Below are 19,433 nucleotides of genomic sequence, written 5' to 3'. Positions count from 1 at the left end.
TATGTCAGCTTCAAAGGTTTTGGAGTCTGGCTCACTTGAGTTTGCCTCCTGGCGCTTCCATTTACTGTTGTATGACCTTGGGTAAATTACTTAGCCTTTCTGAGTCTGTTTCCTCATCATCAAAGTAAGGATGATAATGCCTATTTTAAAGGGCTGTTGAAGTATTAAGTAAGCTAATTATGTCAATTATACAGCACATTGTGTAACATTTTAGTTACATTAAAACTCAGCTATTATATAATTATCGCAGTTTAGTTGTTATTCTAATATTGGCTATATTAATTGTGTGAACTTTTGTACTTGTATGTATTTCCAGTAAGAGAGGATCTGGGAATGTAAATGTCTTTTTCTTTTTCCAGGATTTTTCCTCTTAGGATTTATTTCCCTGGAGACCTCATGAAGAATGATGTGGGTTCTATAGGGTACAGTGTGATCTGGGTCCTGCCTAATCTCCTTTCTAAACTTCAGAAAATCATGGTAGGTTTTCATGTCTTATAGATAAAGCAGAACTTCAGAGAAATTGTGACTTAAGAGTAGAGTTCCTTCAAATATTGTCTTTTGCTTTTTGATTTCCTCTGTATTTTTACACCTGATGAATGAGAACCTTATTGGAAAAAATGTAGCAAAAGTGCCAGGAACATGGTAAGAAGAAAGTAGTTAGGGGAATGGGATAGGGATGGGGGCAAATAGTGCTACTAAATGGTTAAAAAAATGCATTTATCCCTTTCTCTTTTTGTACCCGGCTGACTTCAGGTGTACTATGTTCTGTGCTCTCTCTCCCTCAAATGAAATATAGTCTTCTAGGCAGGACAAGATTGCAGCTCCAGACAAAGCAAGACCTGGAGGCTTGCATTGTGAATTTTAGCTCCAGATCGACTGAAAGAACAAACCACCAATCCTGAGAGGACCCACAGACCCTCTGAAGGAAGTGGACTGCTCCTGCAGAACCTGGGAGATACCCCAAATACTGTGAGTGCCCCAACTGTGGAAGTGGGAAGGGGAGACCCTCCTATCCCAAACACACACCCCAACTAGAAAAGCTGAAAGTCTGTTTGCGGGAGAAGTTTCTGACTTTACCTGGAGCTGAGTCAAGTTAAGAGAGCTGAGCAAAATACAGGGGTAGAGGAAGCATCAGAAAGGCCCTGGGAGCTCACTGGGTCCCCAAGTAGCCCATTACTGCCTGGCACCACAAGGATCCATTGGGAGGGTGGCCAGAGGAGCAGGGGGTAAAACTCCACAGGGAGAAAGAATTCTCTAGCCAAACTTTGTAACAATTTGAATGGACCAAGAAGTTTCCTGGCCAGAATTCAGGTGAGGGCGCAAATCTGGCATGCAGACTTCACCAGCTGGGGAAGAATTAAAGCCCTTTTCTCTTGCAGCTATGAAGCGGATAGCCTTGGGCAAGTTTTCAAGCCTCTCTTGCCTTCCACCTGGAAACAGCCTCAGGGCAGTTGGGGAGGGCACAGTGGAAGTGAGACCAGCCCTTTGGATTGTGTGGGAGCTGGGTGAGGCCTGTGACTGCCGGCCTTCCCCGACTTCCCTGACAACCTGTATGACTCAGCAGAGGCAGCCATAATCCTCCTAGGTAGGTACGCAACTCCAGTGACCTGGGAATCTCACATGTACCCCTGACAGCAGCCACAGCAAGGCCCACCCAAGGAGATTCTGAGCTCAGGCATGCCTAGCCCTGCCCCCAACCTGATGGTCCTTCCCTGTCCACCCTGGTAGCAGAAGACAAAGGGCATGTAATATTGGGAGTTCTAGGGCCTTGCCCACTGCCCGTTCCTCTCCACACACTACAGCTGATGCTTTCTGGAAAGCACCACCTCCTGGCAGGAGGCCAACCAGCACAAAAATAGAGCATTAAAACACCAATGCTAAAGGCCTTCACAGAGTCCATTGCACCCTCCAACACCTCCACTGGAACAGTTGCTGGTAACAACGCTGAGAGACCCATAGACGATTCACATCACAGGACTCTGTGCAGACAACCCCCAATACCAGCTAGGAGCTGGGTAGATTCACTGGGTAGACCCAGAAGAGAGACAATATCACTGCAGTTTGGCTCACAGGAAGCCATATCCATAGGAAAAGGGGGAGAGTAGTACATTGAGGGAACAATCCATGGGACAAAATAATCTGAACAGCCTTCAGCCTTAGACCTTTCCTCCAGTAGAGCCTACCCAAATGAGAAGGAACCAGAAAACCAACTATGGTAATATAACAAAACAAGGCTCTTCAACGCACCCCCAAAAAATCACAGTAGTTCACCAGTAATAGATCCAAACAAAGGAGAAATTCCTGATTTGTCTGAAAAAGAATTCAGGAGTTTAGTTATTAAGCTAATCAGGGAGGGACCAGAGAAAGGTGAAGTGCAATGCAAAGAAATCCAAAAAATCATATAAGAAGTGAAAGGAAAAATACTCATTTAATTAGATAGGTTAAATAAAAAACAATCAAATATTCAGGAAACATTGGACAAACTTTTAAAAATGTGAAATACTTTGGGAAGTCTCAGCAATAGAATTGAACAAATAGAAGAAAGAAATTCAGAGCTTGAAGACAAGATCTTCAAATTAACCCAATCCAACAAAGACAAAGAAAAAAGAATAAGAAAGTATGAACAAAACCTCCAAGAATCTGAGTTTATGTTAAATGACCAAACCTAAAAATAATTGGTGTTCCTGAGGAAGAAGAGAATTCTAAAAGCTTAGAAAACATATTTGGGGGAAAAATCAAGGAAAAATTCCCTCGCCTAGCTACAGAGGTAGACATCCAAATACAAGAAGCACAAAGAACACCTGGGAATTCATTGCAAAAAGATCTTCACCTAGAGAGATTGTCGTCAGATTATCCAGAGTTAAGACAAAGGAAAGAATCAGGATCTGTGAGACAAAAGCACCAGGTAATCTATAAAGGAAAACCTATCAGATTAATAGCAGATTTCTCAGAAGAAACTCTACAAGCTAGAAGGGATTGGGGCCCTATCTTCAGCCTCCTCAAACAAAACAATTATCAGCCAAGAATTGTGTATCCAGTGAAACTAAGCCTCATATACGAAGGGGAAGATGCAGTCATTTTCAGACAAACAAATGCTGAGAGAATTCGCCATTGCCAAGCCGCCACCACAAGAACTGCTGAAAGGAGCTCTAAGTCTTGACATGAATCCTGGAAACACATCAAAATAAAACTTCTTTAAACCATAAATCACACAGGAGCTGTAAAACAAAAATACAAGCTAAAAAGGAAAAGCAAAACACAAACAAAAAAACCCCAAAGTACACAGGCAACAAAGAGCATTTTGAATGCAATGGTACCTCACATTTCAGTAATAACATTGAATGTAAATGGCCTAAATGCTCCACTTAAAAGATACAGAACTACAGAATGGATAAGAACTCACCAACCAACTATCTGCAGCCTTCAGGAGACTCACCTAACACATAAGTACTCACATGAACCTACAGTAAAGGGGTAGAAAAAGGCATTTCATGCAAATGGAGACCAAAAGTGAGCAGGGGTAGCTATTCTTATATCAGACAAAACAAACTTTAAAGCAACAGCAGTTAAAAGCAACAAAGAGGGACAGTATATAATGGCAAAAGGCCTAGTCCAACAGGAAAATATCACAGTACTAAACATATATGCACCTAACACTGGAGCTCCCAAATTTATAAAACTATTACTAATGGGCCTAAGAAATGAGAGACAGCAACACAATGATAGTGAGGGATTTCAATATTCCACTAGAGAGGTCATTAAAACAGAATGTCAACAAAGAAACATTGGATTTCAACTATACCTTGGAACCAATAGAATTAACAGATATATACAGAACATTTCATCCAACAACCCACAAAATACACATTCTATTCAACAGTATATGGAACTTTCTCAAAGATAGACCATATGATAGGCCATAACATGAGCCTCAATAAATTTTAAAAAATTGAAATTATATCAAGCATACTCTCAGACCACAGTGGAATAAACCTGGAAATCAACTCCAAAAGGAACCTTCAAAACTGTGCAAATACATGGAAATTAAATAACCTGCTTCTGAATGAGCATTGGGTCAAAAACAAAATTGAGATGGAAATTAAAAAATTCTTCAAACTGAATGACAATAATGACACAACCTGTCAAAACCTCTAAATAGCACAATCTAAGGTCACACCTCAAAAAACTAGAGAAACAAGAACAAACCAAACCCTAACCCAGCAGAAGAAAGGAAATAACCAAGGTCAGAGTAGAACTAAATGAAATTGGCACAAACAAACAAAAAAATACAAAAGGTAAATGAAACAAAAAGCTGGCTCTTTGAGAGATAAATAAAATTGATAGACCATTAGCAAGATTAACCAAGAAAAGAAGAGAGAAAATCCAAATAACTTCACTGAGAAACAAAACAGGAGATATTACAACTGACACCTCTGAAATACAAAAGATTATTCAAGGCTATTATGAACACCTTTATGCACACAAACTAGAAAACCTAGAAGAGATGGATAAATTCCTTGAAAAACACTACCCTCCTAACTTAAATCTGGAAGAATTAGATACCCTGAACAGACCAGTAACAAGCAGTGAGATTGAAATGGTAATTTAAAAATTATCAACAAAAAAAAAAATCCAGGACCAGATGGATTCACAGCAGAATTCTACCTGACATTCAAAGAAGAATTGCTACCAATCCTTTTGACACTATTCCACAAGATAGAGAAATGGATAGCTTAAAGAAATAGAGAAGAAAGAGGGAACCCTCCCTAAATCATTCTAAGAAGCCAGCGTCACCTTAATACCAATAACAGGAAAGGACACAACCAAAAAAGAAAACTACAGACTGATATCCTTGATGAACATAGATGCTAAAATCCTTAACAAAATACTAGTTAACTGAATCCCACAACATATAAAAAAGGTAATCCACCATGATCAAGTGGGTTTCATACCAGGGATTCAGGGGTGGTTTAGCATACGCAAGTCAATAAATGTGATACACCACATAAACAGAATTTTTTAAAAAAATCACATGATCATCTCAGTAGATGGAGAAAAAACATTTGACAAAATACAACATCCTTTTATGATTAAAACTCCCAGCACAATCGACATACAAGGGACATACCTTAACGTAGTAAAAGCCATCTATGACAGACCCACAGTCAACATAATACTGAATGGGGAGAAGATGAAAGCATTCCTGCTGAGAACTGGAACAAGACAAGGATGCCCACTCTCACCACTCCTCTTCAACATAGTGCTGGAAGTCCTAGCCAGAGCAATTGGACAGGAGAAAGAAATAAAGGGCATCCAAATCAATAAAGAGGAAGTCAGACTGTCACTGTTTGCTGATGATATGATCATTTACTTTGAAAACCCTAAGATTCCTCCAGAATGCTCCTAGAACTAATAAAAGAATTCAGCAAAGTTTCCAGATACAAGATTAATGTACGCAAATCAGTAGCTCTTCTATACACCAACAGTGACCAAGTGGAGAACCAAATCATGAACTCAACTCGTTTTACAATAGCTTCAAAAAAAGATAATGCTTAGGAATATACCTATCCAAGGAGTCGAAAGACCTCTACAAGGAAAACTACAAAACACTGCTGAAAGAAATCATATATGACACAAACAAATGGAAACACATCCCATGCTCATGGATGGGTAGAATTAATATTGTGAAAATGACCATACTGACAAAAGCAGTCTACAAATTCAATGCAATCCCCATCAAATATCCCATCATTCTTCACATAATAAAGAATGAACCCACAAAGCTAAAGCAAAACTAAGCAAAAAGAACCAATGTGGAGGCATCACACTACCTGATTTCAAACTATACTATAAGGCCATAGTCACCAAAACAGCATGGTACTGCTATAAAAATAGGCATATAGACCAATGGAACAGAATAGAGAACCCAGAAATAAACCCAAGTACTTACAGCCAACTGATCTTTGACAAAGCAAATAAACCATAAAGTGGGGAAAGGACACCCTTTTCAATGAATGGTGCTGGCATAATTGGCTAGCCATATGTAGGAGAATTAAACCGGATCCTCATCTCTCACTTTATACAAAAATCAACTCAGGATAGATTAAAGACTTAAACCTAAGACCTGAAACTATAAAAATTCTAGAAGATAACATTGGAAAAACCCTTCTAGACATTGCCTTAGGCAAGGATTTCATGACCAAGAACCCAAAAACAAATGCAATAAAAACAAAGATAAATAGCTGGGACCTAATTAAAGAGCTTTTGCATGATAAAAGGAACATCAGCAGAGTAAAAAGACAACCCATAGTGTGGGAGAAAATCTTCACAACCTATACATCTGACAAAGGACTAATATCCAGAAGCTGCAATGAACTCAAACAAATCGTAAGAAAAAAATATCTCATCAAAAACTGGGCTAAGGACATGAATAGAAAATTCTCAAAAGAAGATATACAAATGGCCAAGAAACATATAAAAAAAACTCAACATCACTAATGATCAGAGAAATGCAAATCAAAACCACAATGTGATACCATCTTACTCCTGCAAGAATGGCCATAATCAAAAAATCAAAAAACAGTAGATGTTGGCATGAATGTGGTGAAGAGAGAGCACTTCTACACTACTGGTGGGAATGTAAACTAGAACACCCACTATGAAAAACAGTGTGGAGATACCTTAAAGTAAAAGTAGAACTATGATTTGATTTAGCAATCCCACCACTGGGTATCTACCCAGAGGAAAAGAAATTATTTGAAAAAGACACTTGCACATGCATGTTTATAGCAGCACAATTCACAATTGCAAAATCGTGGAACCAACCCAAATGCCCATCAATCAATGAGTGGATAAAGAAACTGTGGTATATATATATATACATATGATGAAATACTATTCAGCCATAAAAACGAATGAATTGACAGCATTTGCAGTGACCTGGTTGAGACTGGAGACTATTACTGTAAGTGAAGTAACGCAGGAATGGAAAACCAAACATTGTATGTTCTCACTGATATGTGGGAGCTAAGCTATGAGGATGCAAAGACATAAGAATGATACAATGGACTTTGGGGACTTGGTGGGAAGAGTGTGAGGTGGGCAAGGGATAAAAGACTACAAATATGGTGCAGTGTTTACTGCTTTGGGTGCACCAAAATCTCACAAATCACCACCAAAGAACTTACTCATGTAACCAAATACCACCTGTACCCCAATAACTTATGGAAAAAAGAATATAATGCAGTCACAAGTATTACCAGCAGAATCAACCAAGCTGAGGAAAGAGTATCAGAGCTGAAATACTGGTTGTCCAAAATAACTGAGTCAGACAAAAGTAAAGAAAAAACAATAAAGACAAACGAACCAAACATCTGAGAAATGTGGAATGAGGTAAAGAGACCAAGTCTATGATTCATTGGCAAACCTGAAAGAGAGGGAGAGAAAGCAAGCAACTTGGAAAACATATTGAGGATATCATTGACAAGAGTTTCGCCAACCTCACTAGAGAATCTGACATTCAAATTCAGGAAATGCAGAGAACTACACAAGATGACCATCCTCAAGATACATGGTCATTAGATTCTCCTAGATTGAAATGAAAGAAAAAGCATTAAAGGCAGCTAAAGAGAATGGGCAGGCAACCCAAAAAGGGAACCCCATCAGCCTAAGGTGTATGTTTCAGCAGAAACTCTATGTCAGAAGATATTGATGGCCTATATTCAGCATTATTAAAGAAAACAAATTCCAATCAATATTTTAATATCCAGCCAAAGTAAGCCTTAGAAGTGTAGGAGAAATAAGATCCTTTTCAGACAAGCAAATGCCATAGAAATTTGTTACCACCAGATCTGTCTTAAAAGAGGTCCTTAAGGGAGTGCTAAATATGGAAAGGAAAGACCATTACTGGCCACCACAAAAATATGCTTAAGTACATAGACCATTGACACTATGAAGCAACCACACAATCAAGTCTGTGTAACAACCAGCTAATATGATGACAGGATCAAATCTGCACATATCAATATTAACCTTGAGTGCAAATGGCTAAATGTTCCAATTAAAAGTCACAGGATGGCAAATTGGATAAAGAAGTAAGACCCAACTGGGTGTTTTCTTCAACAGACCCATCTCATATGTAATGTTCGTTCATAAGCTCAAAGTGAAGGGATGGAGAAAAATCTACAAAGCAAATGGAAAACAGAAAAAAGCAGGGTTTCCTATTCAAATTTTAGGCAAAACAGACTTTAAATCAACCATCAAAAAAGACAAAGAAGGGCATTACATATTGGTAAAGGGTTTAATTCAACAAGAAGTCCTGACTATCCTAAATATATATGCACCCAATACAGGAGCACTCAGATTCATAAAGCAAGTTCCTAGAGACCAACAAAGAATTAGATAACCACACAATGATAGTGGGAAACTTCAACACCCCGATGACACTATCATACAGATAACTGAGGCAGAAAACTAACAAAGATATTTGGTGGTGTGAGTTGGTTGAAGGTATTAAGAAAAATAAAGCAAAGAAAAATACAAAAATATGAATAAGAAAAGATATTTGGGACTTAAACTGACACTTGACAAAAATAGGCCTAATAGACATCTACAAAACTCTCCACCCAAAACCAATAGAATATACACTCTTCTCATTTGCACATGGCACATACTCTAAAATCAACGGCACAAATGGCCATAAAACAATCCTTAGCATATTTTTTCAAAAATGAAAACATACCAAACACACCCTCGAATCACAGCACAATAAGAATAGAAGTCAGTACTTGGAAAATTTCTCAAAACTATACAATTATATGGAAATGACACAATCTGCTCTTGAATGACTTTTGGGTAAATAAAATTAAGGCAGAAATCAAGAAATTCATTGAAACTAATGAGAATAAAGGGAGAGCATACCAGAATCTCTGGGACACAGCCAAAGCAGTGTTTAGAGGGAAGATTATAGTGCTAAATGCCCACATCAAAAAGTTAGAAAGATCTCAAATTAATAAACTAACATTGCACCTTGAGGAAAGAGAGAAACAAGTGCAAACCAACATCAGTGCTAGCAGAAGACAAGAAATAACCAAAATCAGAGCTGAACTGAAGGAAATTGAGATGTGAAAAATGATACAAAAGAGCAATAAATCCTGGAGCTGTTTCACTGAAAGAATAAGCAAAATTGATAGACAGTCAGACGGATAAAGAAAAAAAGAGAGAAGATCCAAATAAACACAATCAGAAATGATAAAGGGAACATTACCACTGACCCCATGGAAATACAAAAAACCTTCAGAGACTATCGTGAACATCTGTATGCAAACTAGAAAATCTAGAAGAAATGGATAATTTCCTGGAAACATACAACCTCCAAAGATTGAACCAAGAAGAAAAAACGGAATTCCTGGACAAACCAATAAGGAGTTCCAAAACTTAATCAGTATTAAAAAGCCTACCAACAAGGAAAAGCCCAGGACTAGATAGATTCACAGCCGAATTCTACCAGATGTGTAAAGAAGAGCTGGTATAATTTCTACTGAAACTGTTACAAAAAAATTGAAGAGGAGGACTCCTCCCTTACTCATTTTATGAGGCCAGAATCATCCCGATACCAAAACCTGGCAGAGACACAACAACAAAACAAAAGAAAACTTCAGGCAAATATACTTGATGCTAATAGATGTGAAAATTTTCAACAAAATACTAGCAAACCAAATTTTGCAGCACATCAAAAAGTTAATCCACCACAATCAAGTAGGCTTTATCCCTGGGATGAAAGGTTGTTTTAACATACACAAATCAATAAATGTGATTCATCACATGAGCAAAAACAAAAATAAAAATCACATGATTATCCCAATCGATGGCAGAAAAGACTTTCAATAACACTTAATATCCCTTCATGTTAAAAACTAGAAACAAACTAGGCATTGGAGGAACATACCTCAAAATAATAAGAGCCACCTATGAGAAACCCACAGCCAATATAATACTGAACAGGCAAAAGCTAGAAACATTCTTCTTGAGAACTGGAACAAGACAAGGATGCCCACTCTCACCACTCCTATTCAACATAGTATGCGAAATCCTAGCCAGAACAGTTACACAAGAGAAAGAAATAAAAGGCATTCAAATAGGAAGAGAGGAAGTCAAACTATCTCTGTTTGAAGATGATATGATATTATACCCCCAAAACCTCACAGTCTCTGTGCAAAAGCTTCTAGATCGGATAAACAACTTCAATAAAGTTTGAGCATACAAAATCAGTGTACAAAAATCAGTAGCATTTCTATACATCAACAACATGCATGCTGAGAGCCAAATCAAGAAAGCAATCCCATTCACATTAGCCAGAAAAGGAACAAAATACACAGGAATACAGCTAACAAGGGAGGTAAAAGATCTCTACGATGAGAATTATAAAATACTGCTAAAAGAAATCAGAGATGACACAAACAAATGGAAAAACATTCTATGCTCATGGATAGAAAGAATCAATATTGTTAAATGGCTATACTACCCAAAGCAATTTATAGATTCAGTGCTATTACTATCAAACTTCCAATGACATTCTTCATAGAATTAAAAAAAATATTTTAAGTATTCTATGGAACCAAAAAAAGAGCCCAAATAGCCAAGGCAATACTAACCAAAAAGAATAAAGGTGGAGACATCACATTACCCAACTTCAAACTATGCTACAAAGTTATCAAAATAGCATAGTGCTGATACAAAAATAGACACATAGGCCAACAAAGCAGAATACCGAGCCCAGAAATAATGCCACATACCTGCAACCATCTGATCTCTGACAAAGTCAACAAAAACAAGCAATGGGGAAAGGAGTCCCTATTCAGCTATGCTAGCTGGTGTAACTGGCTAGCCCTAAACAGAAGGTTGAAACTGGACCCTTTCCTTACACCATATACAAAAATCAACTCAAGATTGATTAAAGACTTAAATGTAACACCTGAAACTATAAAAATGTTGGAAGATAATCTAGGAAATACCATGCTGGACACATGCCCTGGCAAAGATTTTATGATGAAGACACGTAACACAGTTGCAACAAAAACAAACATTGACAAATGGGACCTAATTAAACTAAAGAGCTTCAGCAAAATAAGCTATCAACAGAATAAACAGACAATGTACAGAAGGGGAGGAAATATGTATAACCTATGCATCCAACAAAAGTCTAATATCCAGAATCTATAAGGAATTTAAACAAATTAATCAGCAAGAAATAAACAACCCCATTAAAAACTGGGCAAAGGACATGAACATTTTTCCAAAGAAGACACCCACATGGCCAAGAAACATATGAAAAAATGCTCACCATTACTAATCATTAGAGAAATGAAAATCAAAACCACAATGAGATACCACCTCACATCAGACAAAATGGGTATTACTAAAAAGTAAAAAAATAACAGAAGGTCGTGCGGTTGCAGAGAAAAGGGAATGCTTAAACCCTGCTAGTGGGAATGTAAATTAGTTCAGCTATTGTGCAAAGCAGAGTGGCAATTTCCCAAAGAACTCAAAACTGAATTATCACTTGACACAGTAATCCTATTTTTAAAATTATACTTTAAGTTCTAGGGTACATGTGCACAACATGGAGGTTTGTTACATATGTATACATATGCCATGTTGGTGTGCTGCACCCATTAACTCGTCATTTACATTAGGTATATCTCCTAATGCTTTCCCTCCCCCTCCCCCCACCCCACAACAATAGGGTACATGTGCACAAAGTGCAGGTTTGTTACATATGTATACATGTGCCATGTTGGTGTGCTGCACCCATTAACTCGTCATTTACGTTAGGTATATCTCCTAATGCTTTCCCTCCCCCCCCCCCCACCCCACAACAGGCTCCAGTGTGTGATGTTCCCCTTCCAGTGTCCAAGTGTTCTCATTGTTCAATTCCCACCTATGAGTGAGAACATGCGGTGTATGGTTTTTTATTCTTGCGACAGTTTGCTGAGAATGATGGTTTCCAGCTTCATCCATGTCCCTGCAAAGGACATGAATTCATCGTTTTTTATGGCTGCATAGTATTCCATGGTGTATATCTGCCACATTTTCTTAATCCAGTCTATCATTGTTGGACATTTGGGTTGGTTCCAAGTCTTTGCTATTGCGAATAGTGCCGCAATAAACATATGGGTGCATGTGTCTTTATAGCAGCATGATTTATAATCCTTTGGGATATACCCAGTAATGAGATGGCTGGGTCAAATGGTACTTCTAGTTCTAGATCCTTGAGGAATCACCACTGTCTTCCACAATGGTTGAACTAGTTTACAGTCCCACCAACAGTATAAAAGTGTTCCTATTTCTCCACATCCTCTCCAGCACCTGTTGTTTCCTGACTTTTTAATGATCGCCATTCTAACTGGTGTGAGATGGTATCTCATTGTTTTGATTTGCATTTCTCTGATGGGCAGTGATGATGAGCATTTTTTCATGTGTTTTTTGGCTGCATAAATGTCTTCTTTTGAGAAGTGTCTGTTCATATACTTCGTCTGCTTTTTGATGGGGTTGATTGTTTTTTTCTTGTAAATTTGTTTGAGTTCTTTGTAGATTCTGGATATTAGCCCTTTGTCAGATGAGTAGGTTGCAAAAATTTTCTCCCATTCTATAGGTTGCCTATTCACTCTGATGGTAGTTTCTTTTCCTGTGCAGAAGCGCTTTAGTTTAATTAGATCCCATTTGTCAATTTTGGCTTTTGTTCCCTTTGCTTTTGCTGTTTTAGACATGAAGTCCTTGCCCATGCCTATGTCCTGAATGGTATTGCCTGGGTTTTCTTCTAGGGTTTTTATGGTTTTGGGTCTAACATTTAAGTCTTTAATCCATCGGAATTAATTTTTGTATAAGGTGTAAGGAAGGGATCCGGTTTCAGCTTTCTACATATGGCTAGCCAGTTTTCCCAGCACCATTTATTAAATAGGCAGTCCTTTCCCCAGTGCTTATTTTTGTCAGGTTTGTCAAAGATCAGATGGTTATAGATGTGTGGTCTTATTTCTGAGGATTCTGTTCTGTTCTATTGGTCTATATCTCTGTTTTGGTACCAGTACCATGCTGTTTTGGTTACTGTAGCCTTGTAGTATAGTTTGAAGTCAGGTAGCATGATGCCTCCAGCTTTGTTCTTTTTGCTTAGTATTGTCTTGGCAATGCAGGTTCTTTTTTGGTTCCATATGAACTTTAAAGTAGTTTTTTCCAATTCTGTGAAGAAAGTCATTGGCAGCTTGATGGGGATGGCATTGAATCTGTAGATTACCTTGGGCAGTATGGCCATTTTCATGATATTGATTCCTCCTACCCATGAGCATGGAATGTTCTTCCATTTGTTTGTATCCTCTTTTATTTCACTGAGCAGTGGTTTGTATTTCTCCTTGAAGAGGTCCTTCACATCCCTTGTTAGTTGGATTCCTAGGTATTTTATTCTCTTTGAAGCAATTGTGAATGGGAGTTCACTCATGATTCGACTGTTTGTCTGTTATTGGTGTATAAGAATGCTTGTGATTTTTGCACATTGATTTTGTATCCTGAGACTTTGCTGAAGTTGCCTATCAGCTTAAGGAGACTTTGGGCTGAGACGATGGGGTTTTCTAAATATACAATCATGTCATCTGCAAACAGGGACAATTTGGCTTTCTCTTTTCCTAATTGAATGCCCTTTATTTCTTTCTCCTGCCTGATTGCCCTGGCCAGAACTTCCAACACTATGTTGAATAGGAGTGGTGAGAGAGGGCATCTCTGTCTTGTGCCAGTTTTCAAAGAGAACGCTTCCAGTTTTTGTCCATTCAGTATGATATTGGCTGTGGGTTTGTCATAGATAGCTCTTATTATTTTGAGATACGTCCCATCAATACCTAATTTATTGAGAGTTTTTAGCATGAAGGGCTGTTGAATTTTGTCAAAGGTCTTTTCTGCATCTATTGAGATAATCATGTGGTTTTTGTCTTTGGTTCTGTTTATATGCTTGATTACGTTTATTGATTTTCGTATGTTGAAGAAGCCTTGTGACCCAGGGACGAAGCCCACTTGATCATGGTGGATAAGCTTTTTGATGTGCTGCTGGGTTGAGTTTGCCAGTATTTTATTGAGGATTTTTGCATCAGTGTTCATCAGGGATATTGGTCTAAAATTCTCTTTTGTTGTTGTGTCTCTGCCAGGCTTTGGTATCCGGATGATGCTGGCCTCATAAAATGAGTTAGGGAAGATTCCCTCTTCTTCTATTGCCAGCAATCCTATTATTAGATATATACCCTGATATGGTTTGAATCTCTGTCCCTGCCCAAATCTCATGTTTGATTTTAATTCCCAGTGTTGGAGTTGGGGTCTGGTGTGAGGTGATTGGATCATGAGAGTTTATGCTTTGTGAATGGTTTAGCACCATCTTCTTGGTGCTGTTCTCATGATAGAGAGTGAGTTATTGTGCAATGTGCTTGTTTAAAAGTGTGTAGCACCTCCCCTTCTCTATCTTGTTTTTCTCCTGCTATGTAAGATGCCTTGCTCCCCCTTTGTCGTCTCCCATGAATGTAAGTTTCCTGAGGCCTCTTCAGAAGCTGAACAGATGGCAGAATCATGCTTCCTATGTTGCCCTGCAGAACTATGAATCAATTAAACTTCTTTTCTTTATAAATCACCCAGTCTCAGGTATTTCTTTATAGCAATGTAATAATGGATTCATACATATCCAAAGGAATAGAAATCATTCTGCCATAAAGACACATGCATGCATATGTTTGTTGCAGCACTATTCACAATTGCAGATATATGGAATCAACCTAGATGTCCACCAACGGTAGACTAGATAAAGAAAATGTGATGCATGTACAGCATGGTATGCTACACAGCCATGTAAAAGAACAATATTATGTCTTTTGTAGCAACATGGAGGGAGTTGGAGGCCATTATTGTAAGCAAACTAACACAGGACCAGGAATACCAAATACTACATATTCTCAAATTTGCCTATATAACAAACATGCAAATGTACCCCTGTATCTAAAATAAAAGTAAACAACAACAACAGCAAAACAAAAGAATTTTAAGATTTATCCACTGTAAAGTTAAAATTTTTTTTGAAAGAGATAAAAGATCTAAATAAATGGAAAAGCAGCTAATATTTACGGAAAAAAAAGTAATCAAGAAGGTAATTTTAGAGATGAGCGGGCAAGATGGCTGAAGAAGAACAGCTCGGGTCTGCAGCTCCCAGTGAGACCAATGCAGAAGGCAGGTGATTTCTGCATTTCCAACAGAGGTACCTGGTTCCTCTCATTGGGATTGGTTAGACAGTGGGTACAGCCCATGGAGGGGGAGCAGGAGGCATTGCCTCACCCAGGAAGCACAAGGGGCTGGAGAACTTCCTCCCCTAGCCAAGGGAAGTCATGAGGGACTGTGCTCTGTGGCCCAGATACTACACTTTTCCCATAGTTTTTACATCCCACAGACCAGGAGATTCCCTCGGGTGCCTGTACAGCTAGGGCCCTGGGTTTCAAGCACAAAACTGGGCGGCTGTTTGGGCAGACACTGAGCTAGCTGCAGGAGATTTTTTTTCCATACCCCAGTGGTACCTGGAACCCCAGCAAAACAGAACTGTTCACTCCCCTGGAAAGGGGACTGAAGCCAGGGAGCCAAGTGGTCTTGCTCAACTGGTGGCACCCCTATGGAGCCCAGCAAGCTAAGATCCACTCGCTTGAAATTCTTGCTGTCAGCACAGCAGTCTGAAGTCGACCTTGGATGATACGACTTCATTGGGGGAAGGGCACCTGCCATTACTGAGGCTTGAATAGGTGGTTTTCCCCTCACAGTATAAACAAAGCTGCCAGGAATTTCGGACTTGGCAAGACTAACTGCAGCATGGCAAAGCCGCTGTGGCCAGACTGCCTCTCTACATTCCTCCTCACTGGGCAGGGCATATCTGAAAGAAAGGCAGCAGACCCAGTCAGGGGCTTATAGATAAAACTCCCTTCTCCCTGAGACAGAGCACCTGGGTGAAGGGGCGGCTGTGGGCGCAGCTTCAGCAGACTTAAACATTGCTGCCTGCTGGCTCTGAAGAGAGCAGCAGATCTCCCAGCACAGGACTTGAGCTCTGCTAAGGGACAGACTGCCTCCTCAAGTAGTTCCCTGACCCTCATGCCTCCTGACTGGAGACACCTCCCAGCAGGGATCAACACATATCTCATACAGGAGGGCTCTGGCTGGCATCTCGCAGGTGCCCCTCTGGAACAAACCTTCAAGAGGAAGGGGCAGGCAGCAATCTTTGCTGTTCTGTAGCCTCTGCTGGGGATATCCAGGCAAACAGTGTCTGTAGTGGACCTCCAGCAATCTCTAACAGACCTGCAGAAGAGGGGCTTGACTGTTAGAAGGAAAACTAACAAACAGAAAGCAATAACATTAACATCAACAAAAAGGACGCCCGTGCAAAAACCCCATCCAAAGGTCTTCAACATCAAAGATCAAAGGTAGATAAATCCATGAAGATGAGGAAAAATCAGCTCAAAAATGCTGAAAATTCCTAAAACCAGAATGCCTTTTCTCCTCCAAAGGATCACAACTCCTTGCCAGCAAGGACACAAAACTGGACACAGAATGAATTTGATGAATTGACAGAAGTAGGCTTCGGAAGGTGGGTAATAACAAACTCCTCCGAGCTAAAGGAGCATGTTCTAACCCAATACAAGGAAGCTAAGAACCTTGACAAAGGTTACAGGAACTGCTAACTAGAATAACTAGTTTAGAGAACAACATAATTGACCTAACGGAGCTGAAAAACACAGCGTGAGAACTTTGTGAAGCATACACAAGTATCAATAGCCAAATTGATCAAGCAGAAGAAAGGATATCAGAAATTGAAGATAAACTGAATGAAATAAAGCATGAAGACAAGATTAGAGAAAAAAGAATGAAAAGGAATGAACAAAACCTCTAAGAGACATGGGACTATGTGAAAAGACCAAACCTATGATTGATTGGTGTACCTGAAAGTGACGGGGAGAACGGAACCAAGTTGGAAAACACACTTCAGGATATTATCCAGGAGAACTTCCCCAACCTAGCAAGACAGGCCAACATTCAAATTCAGGAAATACAGAGAACACCATTAAGATTCTCCTCAAGAAGAGCAACCCCAAGACACATAATCATCAGATTCACAGAGGTTGAAATGAAGAAAAAAATGTTAGGGGCAGCCAGAGAGAAGGGTCAGGTTACCTACAAAGGGAAGCCCATCAGACTAATAGTGGATCTCTCCTCAGAAACCCAGAAGCCAGAAGAGAGAGGGGGCCAATATTCCACATTCTTAAAGGAAAGAATTTTCAAACCAGAATTTCATATCCAGCCAATCTAAGCTTCATACGGGAAGGAGAAATAAAATCCTTTACTGACAAGCAAATGTTGAGCGATTTTGTCAACACCAGGCCTGCCTTACAAGAGCTCCTGAAGGAAAGACAATGGGAATATGGAAATATGGAAAGGAAAAATTGGTTCCAGCTACTGCAAAAACATACCAAAATATAAAGACCAACGACACTATGAAGCAACTGCATCAACTAATGTGCAAAATAACTAGCTAGCATCATGATGACAGGATCAAATTCACACATAACAATATTAACCTTAAATGTAAATGGGCTAATTGCCCCAGTTAATAGACACAGACTGATACCTGTGTAACAAACCTGCACGTTCTACACATGTATCCCAGAACTTAAAGTATAAATATATATAGTTTATGTAAAGTATAAATATATATAGTTCATGTAAAGTATAAATATTTACATTTTATATAAAATATATATACTTTATATAAATATACATTTTTAAATATTTTTACATTTTATTCAAAGAAAATAAAGAGATTGTATCAATAAAACAAAACATTTTTGGCCCTTAAATTTAACACATCCTGTATTCTTAGCCCAGTATCTGTTGTGAGGAATATAAGACTTGGAGGACATGGTTTATTTGTTAAAGAAACATTAAGTCCTCACTATATGCTTCACTTGCCTTTTACACACTGAGTATCCCTTATCCAAAATGCTTGGGACCAAAAGTGTTTCAGATTTTGGATAATTTTGGTTTTAAAACATTTGCATATACATGAGATATCCTGGGGATAAGACCCAAGTCTAACATGGAATTCATGTATGTTGCATATATACATTTTATGCATAGCTTGAAGGTAATTTTATATAATATTTTTAAAAATTTTGTGCATGAAACAAAGTTTGGACTGCGTTTTTTAAATTATTGTCATACTTTAAGTTTTAGGGTACATGTGCACAATGGGTAGGTTTGTTATATATGTATACATGTGCCATGTTGGTGTGGTGCACCCATTAACTCATTATTTAGCATTAGGTATATCTCCTAATGCTGTCCCTCCCCCCTCGCCCCACCCCACAACCGTCCCCGGTGTGTGATGTTCCCCTTCCTGTGTCCATCTGTTCTCATTGTTCAATTCCCACCTATGAGTGAGAACATGCGGTGTTTGGTTTTTTGTCCATGAGATACTTTGCTGACAATGATGGTTTCCAGCTTCATCTATGTCCCTACAAAGGACATGAACTCATCATTTCTTATAGCTGCATAGTATTCCATGGTGTATATATGCCACATTTTCTTAATCCAGTCTATCATTGATGGACATTTGGGTTGGTTCCAAGTCTTTGCTATTGTGAATAGTGCTGCAATAAACATATGTGTGCATGTGTCTTTATAGAAGCATGATTTATAATCCTTTGGGTATATACCCAGTAATGCGATGGCTGGGTCAAATGGTATTTCTAGTTCTAGATCCCTGAGGAATCGCCACACCGACTTCCACAATGGTTGAACTAGTTTACGGTCCCACCAACAATGTAAAAGTGTTCCTATTTCTCCACATCCTCTCCAGCACCTGTTGTTTCCTGACTTTTTAATGATTGCCATTCTAACTGGTGTGAGATGGTATCTCATTGTGGTTTTGATTTGCATTTCTCTGATGGCCAGTGATGATGAGCATTTTTTCATGTGTTTTTTGGCTGCATAAATGTCTTCTTTTGAGAAGTGTCTGTTCATATCCTTCACCCACTTGTTGATGGGGTTGTTCGTTTTTTTCCGTGTAAATTTGTTTGAGTTCTTTGTAGATGCTGGATATTAGCCCTTTGTCAGATGAGTAGGTTGAAAAAATTTTCTCCATTCTGTAGGTTGCCTGTTCACTCTGATGGTGGTTTCTTTTGCTGTGCAGAAGCTCTTTAGTTTAATTAGATCCCATTTCTCAATTTTGGCTTTTGTTGCCATTGCTTTTGCTGTTTTAGACCTGAAGTCCTTGCCCATGCCTATGTCCTGAATGGTATTACCTGGGTTTTCTTCTAGGGTTTTTATGGTTTTTGGTCTAACATGTAAGTCTTTCATCCATCTTGAATTAATTTTTG

General features: G+C 38.8%; 1 long non-coding RNA gene across 1 annotated transcript in view; it reads left to right on the top strand.

The window, feature by feature from the left end:
- The window catches only part of LOC100979830 (uncharacterized), a 101,681-nt gene that overhangs the window by 14,312 nt on the left and 67,936 nt on the right, over nucleotides 1-19,433 (top strand). The window contains exons 2-4 of the long non-coding RNA XR_010110666.1: nucleotides 360-477; nucleotides 797-969; nucleotides 1,380-1,585. This is a non-coding gene — a long non-coding RNA (uncharacterized LOC100979830). The remainder of the gene's footprint in view (nucleotides 1-359; nucleotides 478-796; nucleotides 970-1,379; nucleotides 1,586-19,433) is intronic.

The sequence above is a fragment of the Pan paniscus genome, chromosome 1, assembly GCF_029289425.2.
Source record: "Pan paniscus chromosome 1, NHGRI_mPanPan1-v2.0_pri, whole genome shotgun sequence".
Lineage (NCBI taxonomy): Eukaryota > Metazoa > Chordata > Mammalia > Primates > Hominidae > Pan > Pan paniscus.
The sequence above is the reverse complement of the archived record's forward strand: the minus strand, read 5'-3'. Positions and strand labels throughout refer to the sequence as shown.